Raw genomic sequence first — 19,566 nt, forward strand, 5'->3', positions numbered from 1 at the left:
TAATCAGTGAGCAGAGGTTGCTTTGCTCTTGCTGGGATGGTTCTCTTCAAGGGTAGCAGTGTCAGAGAGCTCCTGTGCATGCAGGGCTGGGCTGTGTCCAGCTGCAGGACCCAGCATTGTGCCCAAGTGCCACTCCTGCACGTGGCCAATGTCACACACTGCGTGCTGGCCCCGGGCATGCCGCCTTGTGCTGTGTGGAGGAGAATTGTGGCTGTGGACTGGGCAGTCGTGTGACCAAACACACCCTGTTTGTCACAGCTGCTCCTTCCAGGGGCTGATGCAACGTGGCTCTGCCGTATGGACATTTATAAATTACCATATGATGAATATGGGGCCGTGCCACAGCAGAGTCTTCCTCTTGACAAAGTGCTGTGCCTATTCCCAGCTCTCCCTGGCCTCTGTTTTTGTTAATTTTACACTGAAGGATCAACATGCCCAGGATGCACGCGTGCATCCATCTCTCTCCCTCTCAAAGGAAATTAGTGCTTTCCTGTCACCGCAGGTGATATGAGAAGGGGAGGAAGTACACAAACTGATTTATCTGGAGCTGTCAGCTGTTTTGAGGATGTTGACTACTAAGGGTGTCAGCTCCTCCTCAGTAGTTGGCTGACTCTGAAGAAGACCCCATTCCTCATTAAAAGAGCACTGAGCTGCACTTGAAAGTGACTTTCCCACTTGTTCTCCTCTCACAAACATCACAATAACAGATTCGCTGTTTAAAGTGGCATGATCTTCATGCCAGGCCCAGGCAGCTTTGTAAAATACACCTCTGCAGCACTCGGTAGCATCGGTACCATCCATGCAAAATTCATTTGAGGTATAAACTAGAGACTATCATCACAGATGACAGTTATAGCAAATCAGCACGCTGTGTACAGTTTCATCCTTTATTCACATTATGTATCATAATAAACGTCGTCCTAGCAACACAGTTTGTTGAGAGTCAAACACAATACCCCACAATGCCTTGCCACAGATGGATGTGAGGAATCGTGGCTGCAAGAGCCTGGTACAGCCTGAAAAGGAATCAACAATTCCTACTGTCATTTTAGGGGGCTCTTTCCTCCTCCCAGCAGAGCCTTGGCAGAGAAGTCAGCAGGGAGCCTGTGTGAACTGGGGGGTCTCTGCTGCACACAGGTCCATGTGGGAGCTAAGTGGAATGTCAGAAGCACTGGAAACTTGGTCAGAATGTGTCAAGGCTCATAACTGGAAGGCTTGAGGAAGAAGAGGAGGGATTGTCATCTGGTTAAATTGAGAAATATCAGGGAAGAATCTTACTTGGGTACAAGACTACATCATCTTTTTTTTTTTATTATTATTTTTAATAACTGCTTAGTGAAAAAGCACTTCCAAGGTACTGAAAGCAAAAGAAAAAGAAATCCTAATGTAAAAATACATGCCTTTGGTATGGAATTCTGCTCAGACCTAAGAGAGATGTTTCTGAGTGGAGTCAGGTGTGATTTATATAACATTTTGCCATCCCCTGGGGAATGTCATCTCCTTCTGATGTCTCCATTTGCAGGAAAGGCTTCATTGCAGGTGCAGCACGAGGCTCCCACACCAAAGGGCTGCGCTCGCTTTCAGACCCTGCCCCGCTTGCTCTGGGAGATCCAGCAGCACGTTTCCTCTAATCCTTGCCCTGGCACCTGCTCCAGCATGTGTTTTTCCTTATCCCTGCTCCTGATAGCCCCTGCTCACATGCTCTGTATTACAGAGGAGCTGCTCCCTCAATGCTGAACCCCTGGGCTGAGGCCACAGGATACTGTCCCCTGTCCCTAATGCAAATCAAGTGTTTCCACTGCTGGGAAAACTACAGGAAGAGAAGCTCCAGCTTCTGTCTGAGGTTTGTCCTCTGATAGGAGCAGTCAGAGAGCCTAATGAAGGATTCTGTTATGTGGAAAAAAAGCTTTTCCAGGATGAAACATTATTTTCAGAGGACCCAGATTAATTTTTTCCTCTCCTCTTACTATTTTGAACAAAATTGTCACAATGTCTCTCTGAAATAGAAATACATTAATCAATAAGCTGTTAGAAAAAAAGGAAACATCTTGGAAAATCACCTTAAGTGCTGCTAAGATGCACCTAATTTCTGAATGAGCACGGAGCCACTTTCACTACAATCCTCATTCCAGTGGGTAGTCCTGCAGTTCTAAAGCAACAGAGCCAGCGAGACACAAATGCCAGAGGAGATAAAGACAGCCCTTCCTTGCACAAATCCCCTGGGAGAGGAGGCAACACAGATACCACAGGAGTTCAGCCTTTACACAAAGCACTGTGTAGTACCAAGCAAAGGCCTGAAACTTTAAAGCCTGGACATCAGTCCACAACAGAGCCCTTCCAACCCGGGGAGAGGTTTATATCTTTCTCAGGGGTGCTATAAAATAGGATCATCCATCATCCCTCAAAGTCTGTATCTGGATACAGAAATAGGTTTTGGGCTCAACTCTGCATAATTCATTATTATTGTCCTGTAAACCAAAATATGTTCTCTTGGGGTTTTTTAAAGTGTGTGCAGATTTTGGTGTTACAGGAAGAACATTTGTGTTCCTGTGGGAGGGAGCCCAGAGCACCACCAAAAAACAACAACAAAAAAAAGAGAAAGCCGTTATGGTTATGAATCAGAATTTTGTATACTTTTCAATTCTCTTCTCCAGGACTGATTCCACTGCACAATAATTAAAAAGAAACCCGTGCCGACTGCGGTGCCCCCCCGCCCGTGGAGCGGTGCCTGGCTGATCCCATTGTCTGCGCCCTGAATGCTGAGCCCACGGTTAATAATTAGCGAGCAGCGCCTCAATGGAACGGCACAGCCGATTCCCTGGTCCGCTGGCAGAGGCGGCGGCTGAGGCAGCCAGGACTTTGTCATCCTGGCAGGGAGCAGGGAGCTCGCTGCCATCCCGCGGGGGACCTGGCGCGGCCGCCGCGCTGGCACCGCGCTCCGCCGGCCAAGGGCTGCGAGGGAAAGGGGTCTGCACCTTCTGTAGGGAATTAAAAACGGGAAAAACTCCTTTTTGGTGTGGAGGTTTCCCGGAGGTGTCTCTCAGGTTCATATTTATTGTTTATTGCCCGTAAAACTGTGTTTCTATGCTTCACAAAGCCATCATTTCGATGTAGTCTGCCTGGCTTGGAATGATAAATGAAAGCAATGAAGGGAGAGGAAGGGTGTCCTGGTGATTAAAACTCTGGATTTGACTTCAGAAAGTAGGTTTCAGCTCCATCTCTGCCACCAACTTTCGGGTGACTTTTGACCAGTTGTTTAATCTCCTTGGGTTTATGAGATCTGGGGAGAAAAGGAATTTCTCCCTTTTAAATTTTTTTGGCGGGTGTTTTTATTTCTCTGGCTAGGCTGTCCAAGTCTTTCCATTGGGGATGCTTTTTACTATGTAAAATGTGACCAAAATGGGGTGCCACTGTAATTTAAACTCCCGTTCCTGGTATTTTAACAATGCATTCATGGATATACAGATGGAAAATAGTACAGTAATTAGAAAGGATGTGAATGGTGAGAGTGTGAACAGTGGCGAACCTCAGAGAGACCCTTTTCTGACTGGAACAGGTTTATTTCCCTCAGTGGTGATTGAAATTAATATGGGCTCTTATTTTATGGAGGTGCTCATAAACTGGAGGAAGTGTGATGGCCTGTAGATGTAAAGGTCAGAACAAATGATCTAATAGTCCTTTTTAGCCTTAAAACTATGAAGGAGAATGAAGGCTTTTAAAAATTACTCTTTTTTCACAGCTAGACAGGAAATGGAGATGGGATGGCAAATCTAACCCCCAGCTTGGACACTGCCTATCCCTGTCCCTTTGCTCATTCCTGTGCCAGTAGGTTTCCAATGGGGCTGGATGTCCCAGAGGGTCTCTGAGCCACCTCCCTAAAGGGTGCCTGAAAGGCAGTTGACAAAAACCCTATTGTCAGAAGGCTTTAATTCAGTGTTACAGGTGATCACCTCTCCGTTGGAAGTGTAAGGGTCCATAAATCTAGAAATGGTTGAGAACTTCTGCTCTGGTGTTTGCCAGCAGTTAAAGACAGCTCACGTCAGCCACATTCATGTGCCCATCTTGAATCCCTGTGCCTATTCCTATTGCTGAACAGGGCACTTCTCACCACCATTGCCAAACCAGCCTGTGGCCCTCTTTTAATTTTCCCTTTTTCTATGTACCCGGCAATTAAATACCCCTAAAGTGAGGAACACACAAAGAGCTTAATCTACAGCCCTGTTGCACACCAGACACACGAGGGCACCTTGATGGGAGACTTTCCAGACAAAGGCACATAATCGCTCATCAGGGCCATTGTTTCTGCTGCACGTGTGGTCTGGATCGAGGGCTCTGCATGCACTTGGCAGTGCAGTGATTCCCTTAGGGTTTGGAGGCTCCAAACTCGGACCAGGAGCCTTCTTTTGGCCACTTCCTTTATCATCTCCAGGCAGGGAAGGACATGCCATGAGCAGTTGACATTGTGAGGGTGAGGTTACAGCCCTCAGCATCACTGTCCTGTCAGGATGGAGATACTTGGACAAGGACCTCTCCCTTCCCAAATCCTATCCAGGTAGGATTAGGGACTTCCCAATCCACACCCTGTGCAGGATCATCGTGCTCAGCATTCCTCTGTGGAACTCTGCTGTAAATTTGTCTAATCGTGTTTACAATCCATTTATATTCCTGGTCTCTGCTACCTGCTGTGCGCTAAGTTGCATAATTTAGTTATTCTTTGTAAAAGTGTTCCTTATGGGCTGTTTTAACCCTGCTGCCTCATAATTGGGTGAGCCCTGCTTCTTAAGATGTGAGAAATAACGACTAATTCTTTTCTGTTTGCTTTCCCTATACTCTTCATGATTTTATAGACTTTATTGTGTGTTGTCTGGTTTTCCTCTATCATTTTGTAGCTTGAAGGGCCACATTTTTTACAGAAGTCAGCACAATGGGAGATAAGTAGAGGATTTGGTGGGTTATTGCAGACCTTGAAATGAAGAAGAAAAATTGATCATCAGCTCAACAAAACATTAAATTTTAGACTTTTTATTAAAAAAAAAGAGTTAAAAAACCCCAAACCTTTAAAAGACCAGTTTGATGTTCAACATTAGTTCCAGCTGAACATTGAATACTTTTGTCTTTATGCAAACTGACAACTAAATGTCAGAGTTCAAGAGATTTTATAAAAAAGGCTTGAGACATTTTTGGTTTGAGAGTTACAAAATGCTTGCATAGTCCTTTGCAATTTTCCTCCTCAGCCTGCCCATTCAGTCCACTAAAAATCTCAGCAAATCAGCATCTTCCCCACCCAAAAGGCCAGGTAGAAAGAGATGCTGGCTTGAAAAATGTAGCCTAAAACACGCATATTAGACTGAATATAAAAAGTTGCCCAATACAAATTCGTGAAAGGTCTCTGCCAGGCAGATTTCCCATGGATTTTACTTCATGTGCTCTAAACACTCCAGCAAACAAAGCCCATCCAGAAACGTGAACTCAAGAGCTGTTTAACACCGTAGATTTTCCCCTTGTATAACAATTATGGAAACAGGCTCGCTAATTGACATCGGATGCGACACTGTGAATGTGTGAATGGTGCTCAATAGCCATCATAATTCCTCATTTTACTGCTTTTGGTGGCGTAGGCCAGTAGCTGTGTGTAGTAGGAGAGAATACAAAACACGCCGTTCTAGCGCCAAACTACCTGAAGATTATTGCTTTTCCCTGCCGGCCAAGTGCGCCCGGATTTTCTCACCTTTTCAAGCTCAGGTCTTTGTTCCTTAATTTATGTTTTATAAGAGGAAGAAACTAATTAATCTCTTTCCTGAAGAAATGCAGGCGTGTGCTTGTTCCCACCTGAATTTTGCTGAGGGTGAATTCCTCACTGCTGCTGCGGTTTGGAGTCCTTGGAAACAAATGGAAATGGATTTGCCTGCTCCTGATGTCTGCTGGAGCTGGGCTGGCTGGCTGGCCTGAGGTCCTTTTGGGGACCCAAGAGGGTAAAACCTACTGGTGAGAGGTTTGTTTCTGGTGTTGCCAATCAGACCTATGGGTACTGGGAAGATTCCTTTTCCATAGCATAAATATTGTCCAGGATAGTTTGATAGTTGCCTGTGACTGCACATGAGAGCTCCAGCTAATCTAAGCAAGCTTTTGTTTCCTTCTCATCTTGGTAGTGTGGGATTCAGTCTTAGTCTCTGTATTCCAAGTCTGCCTAAAAAATGATTTTTAGTCATAAAGCGATGAATTCATTTAAAAATTGATTCAACACAAATATATATACTTTGCTTGAAATATTCAATATCCAGTAGGAAATCCCCTGTATTGTATGCTGAGTTTATTTAGAGTAAATCTAGGAAGATCAAGACACATTTTAATATACAAATTATATTTGTTTTTAAGCTACAGTATTCTATCTGGACTCAGCCTCCTTCCATTCTTTTAAACATTAATCTTGCTTTTTGCCCCTAATCCTTTCTTTGCTACAATGAGCTTTCACTATGTGTGTGTGGGGAGGGAAAGCCCTATTAGATTATAACATTTTATGAGTTGTCAACGATATAATGACATTAGCCACCTGACTGAGAAAGTAAAAACCTTTGTGGTGTCACATAACAGGTTAGAATGGGCTGGTAAGCCCTTGTGAAATAAACAGGGTAAAAAAAAAAAAGAAAAATCCTCCAAAATGTGTATTTAAATGGGTGGCTCTAGCCCCTCCCTGCTTATTAGACCACTGAGAGCACATTAAATATTTTATACAGATATATCTTTCTGCCTCTCCAAAATAGATCGAGATAGGCACACACACATCAGTTCATGCACACAGGCATAGACACACAAGTCTTTCAAAATCAGAAAGGTCTCAAATTTAATTGGAATGGAAAATGCTAACTAATTGGCATCCAAATTTGATTTACTGTAGAAACCTCATATTTGTTTGAAACACAACACTGTGTCTTGGAACACAAGCCCAGTCCTTCAAAAATCATACATGAGAACTGTGGAAGAATCAATTAAAGTTGATTTGGCAGATCTGCTTTTGACAAATATAAAGAAATCTCTGATTAGGCTGAGAAGAAAAGAATCCCTCTTTCGTGCTCTCTCTATTCTCTCCCTCTTTAAAGGCAGTAGATGTCAGAAGGGGGTGGGTAGTGATATGCAAAACATGGCCTCCATAACCAAAGTAGCCTGCAAAATTAGGTGTCAGCATGCAAAGCTTATTGATGTATGAATGCGGAAAATGAAAGCCGGCAGTAGACAGACGGGGCTAAAGGTGAGACAGCCACAGTGAAAGCAGCTGTACATCTACGTCAAGGTGTTGCTATATGAGCCTGCTTTTTTCTGGAGGGCCACAGCCTAACAAGCTGTGCCTGGCCATAAAATGATGAAACAATACAATGTAGGCACACACTGTGTGAATACCAAATAAATTGACTCGGGCCCCCCCCACACCCCTTCAAAGTAGGCCTGTGTGTTCATTAATAAATTCATATTCTGAGTTTTCAATAAAAGAAGAAAATGCAGTGTAAACTGGAGTTACTTAGTGACACCCAGCTCATTGCTTTTTATTGTTGCTTGCAGCTACGAAGCCTTCGCTGTGCACTAGTAGAATTTATTACTGTCTGTCTTTGTGGCAAGTTGGCGAAGTGAGCCTTTTGAAGAAAATTGACCCACACTTCATGAATATGATGAAAAATGCCAATAACACTACAAAGACAAAGCTCTTGACATTAGTGTGCAAAGAACTAAGAGACGGTAATGAAAATATTGCAATTACAAATCATATCCCTCCTCCCCGGCCGAGGGGCGCGGGCATCCGGGGGCTGCTGGAGAGCCCCAGGATCCTGCTGGATGTGGGGTGGGCTGGGGAGTGAGGGGGGGCAGGCACCCTTCCACTGCCTGGCCCCCTCCCCATCCTCCAAGCTCTGGAGGAGGAAAGGGGTGAGAAGAGGAAAGCAAGCAAAGTGCTGAATCCAAGGATTTCCCTCCTAGAAGGTTGCCCCTCTTCCCTCCGAGCCTGCGTGCAGAGTGGTCTTGTTGCTAAGGCACAAGATTAGCAGCCATGGGGTCTGGCTTGTGCCTGCCCTTTGTCCACGCTCCTCCTAGAAGCTCCTGGACACAAATCACCATAAGATTGTGTCTTAATTTCCCCCTCTGTAAAATATTTTTTTCCTTCTTTGCTCTATGAGTGGAGTTTCTCTGAGTGGCATCTCCTCTGAGCTACCTCATTCTGCTTGTGTGCCCCCACCCCTCCACTCTTTTGGTATTGCAGTAACAAGGATAAGTTAAAAATTAGCATTTTACAAGCAGAAAGGTCTGTCTCACGGTCTCTGTGCTGGAAGGAGACAAGGAGGAGGAATGTGATGTGCAGAAGTTCCCCATTTAATTCTTAACCTGGTGATATGGAACTTGATCAGTGAAAATCCATAAGGAACAAATAGGGCAGGCTTTTTTTTTCCCTACCCAGCAGCTGATGGAGCACTGGAACAAGGCAGCTAAGAGTAACCAAGCTAAAAAAAATAAAAATTAAAATCAACAATGAAAGGTTGTTTAGCCCTATGTTGAAAATTTGCCACTTTCTGAACTTATCATCAATCAAATTTTCTGTCACCAAGATAAACTGTAAGTGCCAGGCGCTTTGTTTATGCATTCTGCTCTTATATTTATTGTGGGGAGACCTACTAAAAATCAAATAAAAAGCAAGCATACTATCTACTAAATTTGGATGTGACAGTCATAGGTAAAATATCTTGCCACGTTGGAATACTGGTGCCTGAACAAATCAGTTCAGCTTTGCCATTCTCGTGCTCCTCTTCCCGTTTGCAGGGGGTGACACTTGTAAATGACAGCAAACCACAACTTCTCCTTTGTGATACTTGGCCACTGATGAGATAATAATGAAGTCAACCAGAGCAATTCTGCAGCTCTGTATGAACTGATGGGCTCTCAAACATGGGCTACCTGTGCTTCCATCAGACCTGTGCCACTTATGGATCCTATGTGTTATTCCTGATGTAGTTTTGAGGTCCAGATACAGCCCCAAAGCACTCGGACCTCTGAATGCACATCAGGGTTGTCTCAGCATCCTGAGCATCTCTTTTCTCATGGTGTGGTGTCATTTTTCTGTCCTGGTCATGGAAGACCTGCCAAATCTGAGGAGGCAAACTGAGTGTGCCCCTGGAAGGCTGAATCCTTCCCTACAGCATCCTCATTATAGGCACCATGAACCCAACAGGAAGAAATTACTCTGCTTTGAGGAGAACTAAACTGAATGTGATACACTTTTCCATGTTTTATAAATCACTTGGAGTATTACAGTAAATTATGAGTACAAAAGGGATTGAAAAGGAAAGTGAGTAAAGAAGCATCCAAGCAGCAGGAGCAGCTACTGTATAACAGGTGAAAAAATAGCAAAATGGACTGATTATGTCTGAACATCCATCCTTCTGAAGCAACTGCAGGTTAGAAATCATTGCTTGTGTTATATGGCTTTGAAAACAAGGCCGATGCAGAAAGCTCTGGAGGAAAATATGAGACCACCACATAGATCAGAACAATGCCAGCGTAAAGAACAAAAAAAAGACAGAGCCAGAGAGAGCCAGCAGATTGTCCAGCTATAAAGAGCAGCATTGAAATCCAGAGGAAACTTTCATCAAAGGCTAGCTTAAGTGCAGAGGTTCAGACCTGACTAAGGAGCAGCTCGTTTTTTGTTGCTCCAGAGCAAGACCTGTCCCCCAGATCAGAGTGAGCGAGTGAATGTTCTCTTGCTCAGCTGAACGAGGCAGTGGCACAGTCTGGCCACAGATGGGGAATCTCACAAGTAACAAGGAAGCCATTAGATAACATATTGGAGTGACTCTGCTGAGCAGGCTGAGTGCCTGCTCAGTGAAAAAAGAGAGGAAGAGAAAACACTGTGTAATTTTACAGCCATCCCATTTCTGTCTTCTCCTTTTGTTCTGTCTCCATCAACATTAGGCTTCCACACCTCTTTCCTTTCCAGAGTATTTTGTGGCTTGTCTCTCTGACAAGTGGAGTCCCATTTACAGTAAATAACCTTCCACAGGAAGCTACAGGTATCATGGTGGGACACTCTTTCCTGCTGCTGGGAACCTGAGCCAGCCTTGTAGTGAGCTGATCCCCGATCAAAAATGTTTGTTCACCTTATTCTTTGTATTTCACAAAAAGTACAACTAGATAACACCACAGTTTACTTGGCATAATTGATTGCGGTTAATGATGACTGGAAATCCAGCTGTGACACTGCTGGACTTGTCTGCAAGTCAGATATGAGGAGATATATTTTTCAGGTCTTGACATGTTTAGCATTTTGGGATGAACAATTTATCTACCTGGGTTCATTCTGCTGCTCCCAGAACTGATTGTATATTAGCATGTCTCGTGAAAATCATGCGTGACATTACTCTTGCATCTGTATATTGAAAAGAAATGAAACTGGGGCCAGATGAAAGCCCTTTGAAGTCGGTGGAAATGTCTCCCATCAACTTCAATATGAACAGATGAACACAGAAATATAGGATTGGAAAGGACCTCCTGGGTCACTGAGTCAGTCCTCTGCTGTCCCCTGCACTCGTTTGTATAATCCCTTCTCCATTGGTTGTTTCTCTTTAGCCTGCCTAAGGCTGAGGATGTGCTCAGCATATTGCAGGAATTGTTATCCAGAATGAGATTTCTGCATTCCAGGTAGCCAATGGCTCCTGCCCGTTTGATTTGTCAGCTCTCGCAGGCGTGAGCAATTCCCAGCGCGTCATCTGAACAACGTAGTCAGGTGGAGGAATGCAGGTGTTGGCAACACTGAAGGGGGTACAGGGCAATCTGTATTCAGTCTGTGTGTTTGTCACAACTCTGAACACTCACATCCTGGTTTCCAGTCAGTGGTGGATGGGATTCTTCATCCTTGCAGCGAAGAGTGGGGACTGATTGCCACAAAATGAAAGGACCCCAGTTTTGTGGCAACCTTAAAAGTTGTAGGTAAAGGAAGCCCATGTTCTTTGGATTCTTTTTTATTTTTGTTCTGAATGCTGAAAGTGAAAAGGAATTATTGGAAGGTAGGACTAGGAAGATTTAATGCCATTTTATTCAATGGCAATTATTTATAAAGAAAAAATAGAAGAAAGGGCTGGAAAGGGTTAAAATTAAAAGCTATTTCTAAAGCCTGCAATAATAATACAATAGACTGGTGGTAGCCACAGGCAGAATTTACTGTCCTTGGTCTAGTGAACCAGTATTAACCCTTCAAGTGTCCATGATGGCTCCGTGCACAGTGTCACTTTCTGCTCCAGTGTATGGATGTATGCTTTCTGTCAGATTGCTCAATTAATTATAATTGTCCTACCTTTAAAGGGATGGCCCTGGGCATACTAGGGGGTGTGGCCCTCATGGGGTTTTATTTCAAGCCATATCCTACTGTCTCCCACTCAGTCAATGAATCTTACTCATCAATATTTAATGACCCAAGTGTACCTTCCTTTTTTTCCCCCTTTTAAATTATTCTTCTACACAGCTAGACAGGTGCATTGTCTTCCCATTATGTTCTGGTGACAGAGGAAATGCTGCCTCGCTCCCTGTTAGCATCTAAGAAAGAGGTGGGTAGAGCCACCCAAAATTTTGAGCAACGGGCATCACACACCTCTTGTGCTGCCTCTGAGACGTGACAATAAGTGTCTTGCTACAGATTCATTACCCAACAGGTATTCATCAGCTTCAAAGCTGCTTTTACTGGCTGTAGCACACAGGAAGAAATCTGTTTTAAGGAACAGGGCAGGAGAGACATCTCAAAGACTGTCCTTATTTTATTCTATAGTGCCATCTCAGCTGCTCTGAAAGCTACCAGTGACACATATTGTGCTGTTCACACCTTGGTATACTCTATACTCTTGGACAAGAACCACATCCCGTGTTTTATTGATATTTTATGACAAAGTAAAGCAATTTTAAAACATCAGGCTGCCCATCTGCTCTGAACTACTTTTCACAATATTCAAAATAGATGTGTTTCCCTTTTCTGTTTTCATATGAGGGAAATGCAGACCACAGTTAGGTTATGAGACTGGGGGCTAGGAATTTTTCTACTTTTAATCCTGTCTCTGACATTGATTCCTTCATTAGCCTTGGGCAAGTCATTTCACTTGGATATATTCGAATCACCACATCTATAAAATGGAGATGCAGTGAGGTGTCATGGAGATTTATTAGGCTGTGTCTGCAGCATACTTTGAAGAAGTCAAACCTTATACACCTGTTAATGAATGGAATTTTAAAATATGAATGAAAACATTTTCTCGTTTCAGAAGCCTGAGTTCAGAGTTTCAGAGTTCTGAAGGAGTGTCCCGCAGACCCGTGACTCCTGCCACAGTCAGCAGGTACGATTGCACACTCACTGCATAAACTCATCCAAGAAAAATTACCTGGCACTTAACATTGTGCCAGCACCATGCCAGACAGCTTCCTGGTCAGAAATGTGTTGTTATTGCTGGATATACTATTGTTCCTGAGAAATGAAAAAAAAAAAAAAAAAAAAAAAAAAGTGTTTTTTACAGTCAAAAAATCTCCAGGAGTAGTTTAGGGAGTTGGTGCTCTGGGACTGGAAGATATACAGGGAAATAAGATTCCTGCATAATTTGATCACTAAGGAGTAAAAAGCTAGGCTTGTGAGAGTGTTTTGCTACCAGGTTGAATGAAGCCAAGATCTCATTCGAGTGACAGGTAAGCTTTGGTGGGAGACCTGGAGGATTCATGAGGACTTGGAGCCTTTCCTGGGAGCTTGGCCTGGTGAAGGTCAGTAATCAGTGGAAGTGTCTTTTGCCTGAAGAGGAGCTCATGAGATGAGCTGGTCCCACTCTGCAGTGCCTGCACTGACTCAAAGCTGTGCTGTGGGCAGCAAGGCATGAAAAAGGATGTGTGGCCCTGTCTGAGCCACACACCTGGGGATGAGACAGCTCGGGTTTGGCACCGGCCAGAACCGAAACAAGCCGCTGCCAAACTTACATTGTCTTTACTCAGGCCGGACTTTCTGCAGACAAGAATAAATCCCCTCCATGACTAATCTGTGCATGACTCACCAACAGCATCACAGCACAGAGCTCGAGGAGCTGTGGGAAACCACGGTGCACTGAGGCATGTTTGAGAGGAACGCTGACCCCTCTCAGCAGCCAGCAGGACTCACACAGAAACTCGGGGCACGAGGTGGTTTCTGCAGAGCTGGGGCACAGCGTGGTCCCCAGCCCTCCTGCTGCCCCCCTCCTCCAGCCCCAGAGGCTGCCAGCTACCAAACCATCACTGTTGCTGCTTTCCCAGCAGCTCAGCCCAAAGCAGAGTTGCAGGGATTTTGAGGAAACCTCATGGTGGTGGTACAGCAGGGAATGGGAGCAGGTGATGGTGAGCTCAGTCTAAAGAGAGGAAGATACCTCGCTTAGGAAAAGGGGTGTAAATGTGTTACAAGGAGATAGAGCAGCAGGAGGAGGGGTGAGTCTCCTGCAGAAGATAAAGTAAGCCCCAAAAGTCATGGTGCAATGATAATATCAAGCTCATTTTAGTCACCCAAAGCAGTTTGAATTAAGCTCTTCCCTGTCCAGACATATCTAACACAGAGCTCAGCTGTGGCTGTTTCCTATGAGGAAAGCTGACAACTTGCTTCTCCAGCCACTGCTTAACTTCATAGTCATAACCGATCCCATTGTTTCTCCTAACATGTACTATTACAAAAAGGATGTTTAAAAAGACAAGAATTTCCATGCATGGTCTAGTTGCAACACAGTTTTAAAGCCAGTGCTCAGGCCTTGCGACTCTGAGCAGAAAGCAGCTGGGAGTGTTTCAGAGGGAGCTTGCTTTGCCCTGGGGGAATGGGTGAAGAGGGTGTTTCTGTAACTTGTTTGCAAACCCCTGTGGCTGTTTTGAGGAGAGGCTCCTGGGATTTTACAGAGTCATGTACATCCCTCCTGACTCGGAAAGATGGCTTCTGTCCAGACTTTGGCAAAAAAAAAAAAAAAAAAAAAAAAAAAAAAAAAAAAAAAAAAAAAAAAGGGAGGGGCCCCTTCAAAGGCTGAGTTTTGCTGGTTTAGAAATAAAATGTGGCTAATGAAACCACCATTCACCACCCTCCTTGAAGTGCTCCTCTGCCCATACCTACGTTAAATAAGGAAAATAAGGAATGAATGCAAATGTATCCATGTTTGTTGTGGGCAGACCGATGGTAATAAGAGAGCACTGGGCTCCAGAGGCACCTGGAAATGCAGATAAGATCAGATCAGGTCAAAGAGGGAGCCTGCCAGCCCTGGTCCTGCTCTGTGGAATGTGGTCAACCTGCTTGCCAGGAGCAGGTGCCACTGGCCTCTCTTCAGATCTGCACTCTGCCAGGGAGGGGCTGGGTCCTTTCCCTGGGAGACCATGGGCTGTAGGGGAGGGAAATCACACACAAAAGTGAAGAAGTGAAATGATTTCCACTTTCCTCAGTACCCTCAAGTTGCTGCGTGCTTGCTAAGCTTCAGGGCTGTTTGGTTTTCTCTTTTCTGAATCTGGCAGTGTGATTTCCACACTGGAAGCCTGTTTCACTGTGTTTCTGGCAAACCCCTTTGGTTAGACTTGTTTCACCACATCATGATCTCTTTTTATAGCCTACATCTGCCAGGAAAGCTTTGTCATTCATCATCCTCCTCTCTGCCATGTTCAGCTGGGCCCAAAATGCCCTTGTGTTTCTGAAGTAAAGCAAAGCCTCCTGGCTCAGTGGTCAGAGCAGAAGGGATAGAGGGAGAATAGTCCTTACACCACATATAAGCACAGTTCAGAAGTGGGGAAGAGGAGGAAAAAAGAAAATCATCAGCACACACAAAATAGGCTGTGGGACTTCCACTCCCCTTCTCAGTGACATCCCCTCAAGAGATGGCTGCCCCAGGCACCTCCAGGTTTACCTGTGTTCAGTCCTGGCTCATTCTGGTGGAGAGGAGCTTTTCCCCAGAAGAAATTCCATATTTGAGACTTTTGGAGCTGCCTTTTCCACTCTTTCCCTGTTGTTTGTCTTTTTATGGATAAGAACTGCATTGGTGTGAGCCACTGTGTTACACTTGGGACAGAACTGAAGCACAGCTGTATTTTGGTCACTGGATTTCTATAGCCACAGTGGAAGTGTACCAGAAATGTGTAATAATACGTATAAAGATGTTTAATTGCTGTTCTGTTGACAAGGAGGCAGAAGTATCCATGGCAGAATACATTAATATTTTGTACAAAGGCAAAACAGGGGACAAAAGTCCTTTTGACCATGGTTTTGCTACAATCTCTTAGTTAGCCCATGTTTGACAAAAAGCTTTCTTGAAGTTCTTTGGAGAAGGCTGATTTTTCAGCCAGCTTGTTTGGGGAGAATCTGGGATGGCTGGAAATGCAGGTATAAAATTGAGGTTTTGCGAAACGTGCTTATATCATGGCCATGCTTGCTGCTCACCAAAAGAGCTGAAACCATCTTCTAGGCACAGACCATCTCCATTGTCCAGGAACTTGGGCACAGATGGACCAAGGTCAGAATTTAATATGGGTGCAACAGTTCTATTCCAGTTGCTTGCTAGGGATGGATTTGGATTCCTGATTTCAAGTATCCATTTTTGACATTTTTGTAGTTGTGTGACTGCCTTGAAAGCAATGAACAAATTCCCTTTGGCCTCAGTGGGCTCCAGAGGAGAAATCACACTGAGATAGTGGAAAGGCAGATGTGGGAGTCAGATCTCTGCTCTTCACCACCAGAGCCTGTCTCAGTCCCCTGTATCTGACTTGCACAGAGAGAAATCAAAATTCAGGGACTTGTGCCACACTCTCTTCATAATGCATGTGTACAAATATTTGCATGCAGCAGCGGTTCAAAGGAGCCTGGAGATAGTATCTTAACTGTGGTGCTTTCCCAGACCATTGCTGTGCTTTGCCTTTGTGAATAAAGGCAGTAGTGTCTGCAGTCAGGAGATCTCTCATATAGATTTAATCTGGCTCTTTTCCTCCCTAGGGAGCAGAGTTGAGGATAGAGAAGTTCAAGGTAGCGTGTGTTTGAGTTTTGCAAGCAGAATAGACATGGAAATTTGAAGCCTAAATTGCACATTCCAGTCTTCTTATGGAAATGGCGAGCAAAGAGGAAGCAGAGCCTTTGGTACTGATCATGTGCCAGTTTTTAAATACCAATAGAGACCCAGGGAATTTATTTCTAAACACCCCATGTGTGTATGGGCACACAGGCGCTGGTACGGATACACTCCTGTGTGTGATGTTTATAAACAGAGCCCCACCCCTCTCTGCTTATGGATCCCATTGATGACTGCTTTATTCATCTCATGGCAGACCCATTTAAATGAAAATACGTTCCCCATTCCCTTGCTACTATAAATTCCGTGCTGTGGGGAAGTAGCAGAGTGCTCTAGCTGTACCTCCATGGAGAAATGCCCTGTTGAGGAGAGGAGGATTACACAGGGAACAATTGACAGCCCTTCACTTCAGTGGGTACATTTCTCTGTACAGCTGCATCACCACTAATGATAAATGAGTAATGTTTGATAGCTGGCTCCGTTGCCTGACAGCTACAGTTTTGGCCAGAGGGCCACGACAGGCTTTAGACTTCTGTTCAAAATGAGTTAAACATATTAGGTATTACGAAGCCACAGAAGCCTCGAGAATGAGTGCTGAAATGAGTTATCAAGGTATGCTCCTGGGTACACAACTTGCAAAGCAGATGTCATTCTAATAATGTGTGATATAGAACATGTCTGGCCTAAACCCTGCTGGATGAAATATGAAGCCCCGTTGGTGATATTTAATACCATTTTATGAGGTGCCATCTTATAAAGACAATGCCCGCCTTATGTGGAATGCTTAAGGTATTTTGCCAAAGGCACTGGGAGGTATCTGAAATAAGTAGAATTTTTATTATTTTATAAGCCTTTACTTTGTAATATTTCTGTTTCTACATTATTGTGGTACTAGCTGCACTAACCCTTTGTCTAGTGAACTTCATGAGTGGTTTGCTGATAGATTGACTGATAGCCACAGCTGCCTGTGGATGTAAAGGCCAGCTCCTACCCAAATATATTCCTAGCAAAAAAAATAGAGCAAAGTAGAAAGCAGACTTCAAAAGGAAATAAAGCTTTACAGGAGGCACTCTTGGAAAAGAGGTCCTTGAAGCTATGAGATACAGAGGTTTCAGTATTTTTTAAGGGAGTAAGGCTGGGCAAGGCTGTGAGTTTGTGTATTACAGCTGCAACATTCATTAAGTGGTAAACTTTGACTTCCTGTTGAGATTTCTGGGTCCCTTTGCCGATATCCCAAGGACATACATCGAGTCGCTTTAGTTTTGGGAAGATGATGAGTGTTTTCACTCTCCAGTTCTCTCTTTATTTACATGTTTTTATTTAAGGCTGCTTTTGTGGAACCAAATTGCCTCCTTGTTCAGGTCTGTTGGAAAGCAGAGGCAGAGTGAGTGCAAGCAGTTATTCTGAGCAAATTAGGTGTCTCCTCCCTGGGATGCACAGCCCGTGCTGACAGTGCTGTGGAGTTAAAGACCCCAGTGGGGGTGGTACTTACATTTCAGTGATGCTGAGTCAGTGCAAATGGGCTCAATGCTCAGAGCCCATCACCACTGCCAGAGGATCTGGTCCACTGCAGCAAGGGAGTCGTTTTCATGTCTTAATTCTACATCTTTCTCTATCTCACAGCTCTTCCAGTCTTCCAATGCTTCTCTGTTTTGCCTCTCCGGAGAAAACAGTGCCTGTGACCTAGAAAGCAGCCACTTCCCAGAGTACTCACCAGGGAAGGCTGATGCAGCCCAGCTTTTGCTCGGTGGCTTGATGCAGCAGGGTGTCTCTGCAGGGCAGGCCAGGGTCCCCAGTTCTCCTCCCTCCAGGGTCTCCTGCTCAGCTACGATCCGACCGGATGAACCTCACAGAACCAGGTCCTTGTGACTCCTTCTGCTGACTTGTTGGTCTGAATAAACATCAGCACTAACGAAATTACTCAGCTCGATATGCCAGTGACCGCCACACAGAATTTCCTGCTAGAAAGACAACCCTTAGCTAAAATATGTGGTAGTTCTTGCTTTTAATCCTAATGCTATCCTTCTGCCTCCCTGGGTAAGTGATCTCTCAATGTGTGGTAGTGCAGCCTGATGCGAGGAGGTGTTAGGTTAATTCCCTTTGATAAAACTCTACTAACTTTTTTTTGCCCTTGAAAAAACTTGCTTTCCCTTCCAAATGCATCATCCTGCAAGCCCAAGGTTCACAGATATTCAGATTCATCTTCCTTTATACCATAAACATGCCAGATATATATAATCCATTTGGACACTGGCAAGTGATGACTATCAAAGGCAGAATGGGTACTGAGGGGCCCATAGTTATACAGTAACATCAGCCTGGCAGCAGCTCATCCATCGTGCTGCATGATCTGTCCATCTCCCTGCCTATGGCTTGTAGCACATAAAATACAGAGGAAAAGTCAGACCAAATATTCTGCCTGTGATGTTTGTCTCATCTCAGCCTGGCTCCTCTAGCCTCGGTTTTAAATGCACTCATGGACCAACTGTCTGGTCGAGATGCTGCTTTTTGAAAGAAACACGTCTTAGAAATTCCTGAAAGTCGCTGCTCAGTGTGTGACATGTCAAGTTACATCTGCTGTGTCACGAAACATCAGCGTGTTGCAGAAGACCGTAATGAAAGGTGACAAGACACGCTGTAAACAGTTTCGGTCGATGTTTTTATTTATCCCAGAGCAAATTTCATGCAATATCACGATCGCAGGGAGAATTCAGCTTCTGTTCCATCACTCAGCAAAACTTTTGCCTGTGGTGCTCTGTTGACTGACCCTGAACATTTTGGGTTTGGAGGCGGGTCACCCTTGGAGCCGAGCGCTTTTGGGATCACCGCCCCTGCCCCAGCACACGTGGTGGTGGGTATGTGCTCGCCGACCCCAGGGACCCCTGAGGGGCCAGGAGTGCTGGGGCAGCATTTCCCCCAGCCCCAGCTGCGTCCCATGCAGGTGCTGCAGGGGGAATTCCCCCCCATCTCCCAGCAGACGTGTGGCCAGGCACGGGGCTCCCCGAAAGGAGCCGTTTGGGATAATGCGGGGTTCCCACGGCGTGCCGGGAACCTTCGTGGGGCTTTCTTTGCCTCTCAGAGAAAACTCATAAACCCATTTGCAAATCCTCCGTTTGAGCTGTACAGGTGGCTCATGTTTATCGAGGTTTTCTACTTGGAGCTCATTTCCTTAAAATCTGTCCTTATGTTTGCTAAAATCCCTGTTCCAAGCTGCGCAAGGCTTTTAGCTCCTTTTTTCCTCTCAGCATTTTTTGCCTATATTGTTGCAGGAGTCAAATGGGGAAATGCACAGAGCTGGGAGATTAAAGATGTAAATTTTATAAACAGAAATCAAAGGTCCTAAATCCTGAGCAAAGAAAAGCCTACATAAGTATGAACATTAAAAAACATACATAAATAGTACTTCAAGGCTGAATGTGTTAAATTATTCAACAGTTAAGTCATAAGTGTTCTTAAACTTAAGTATAAAAATGCCCTTGACAATATTTCATAGCTGTGCATTTCTTTAAAATATTTA

The 19,566-nt window shown here is 44.6% G+C and overlaps 1 long non-coding RNA gene across 2 annotated transcripts in view; it reads left to right on the forward strand.

Moving 5' to 3' along the window:
* Window positions 1–19,566, forward strand: part of LOC306816570 — a 233,497-nt gene that overhangs the window by 72,120 nt on the left and 141,811 nt on the right. For both annotated transcript variants that reach the window (XR_013777712.1, XR_013777713.1), the window contains exon 3: window positions 12,282–12,353. This is a non-coding gene — a long non-coding RNA (uncharacterized lncRNA). The remainder of the gene's footprint in view (window positions 1–12,281; window positions 12,354–19,566) is intronic.

The sequence above is a fragment of the Erithacus rubecula genome (genome assembly GCF_903797595.1).
Source record: "Erithacus rubecula genome assembly, chromosome: 2".
NCBI classification, from domain to species: Eukaryota; Metazoa; Chordata; class Aves; order Passeriformes; family Muscicapidae; genus Erithacus; species Erithacus rubecula.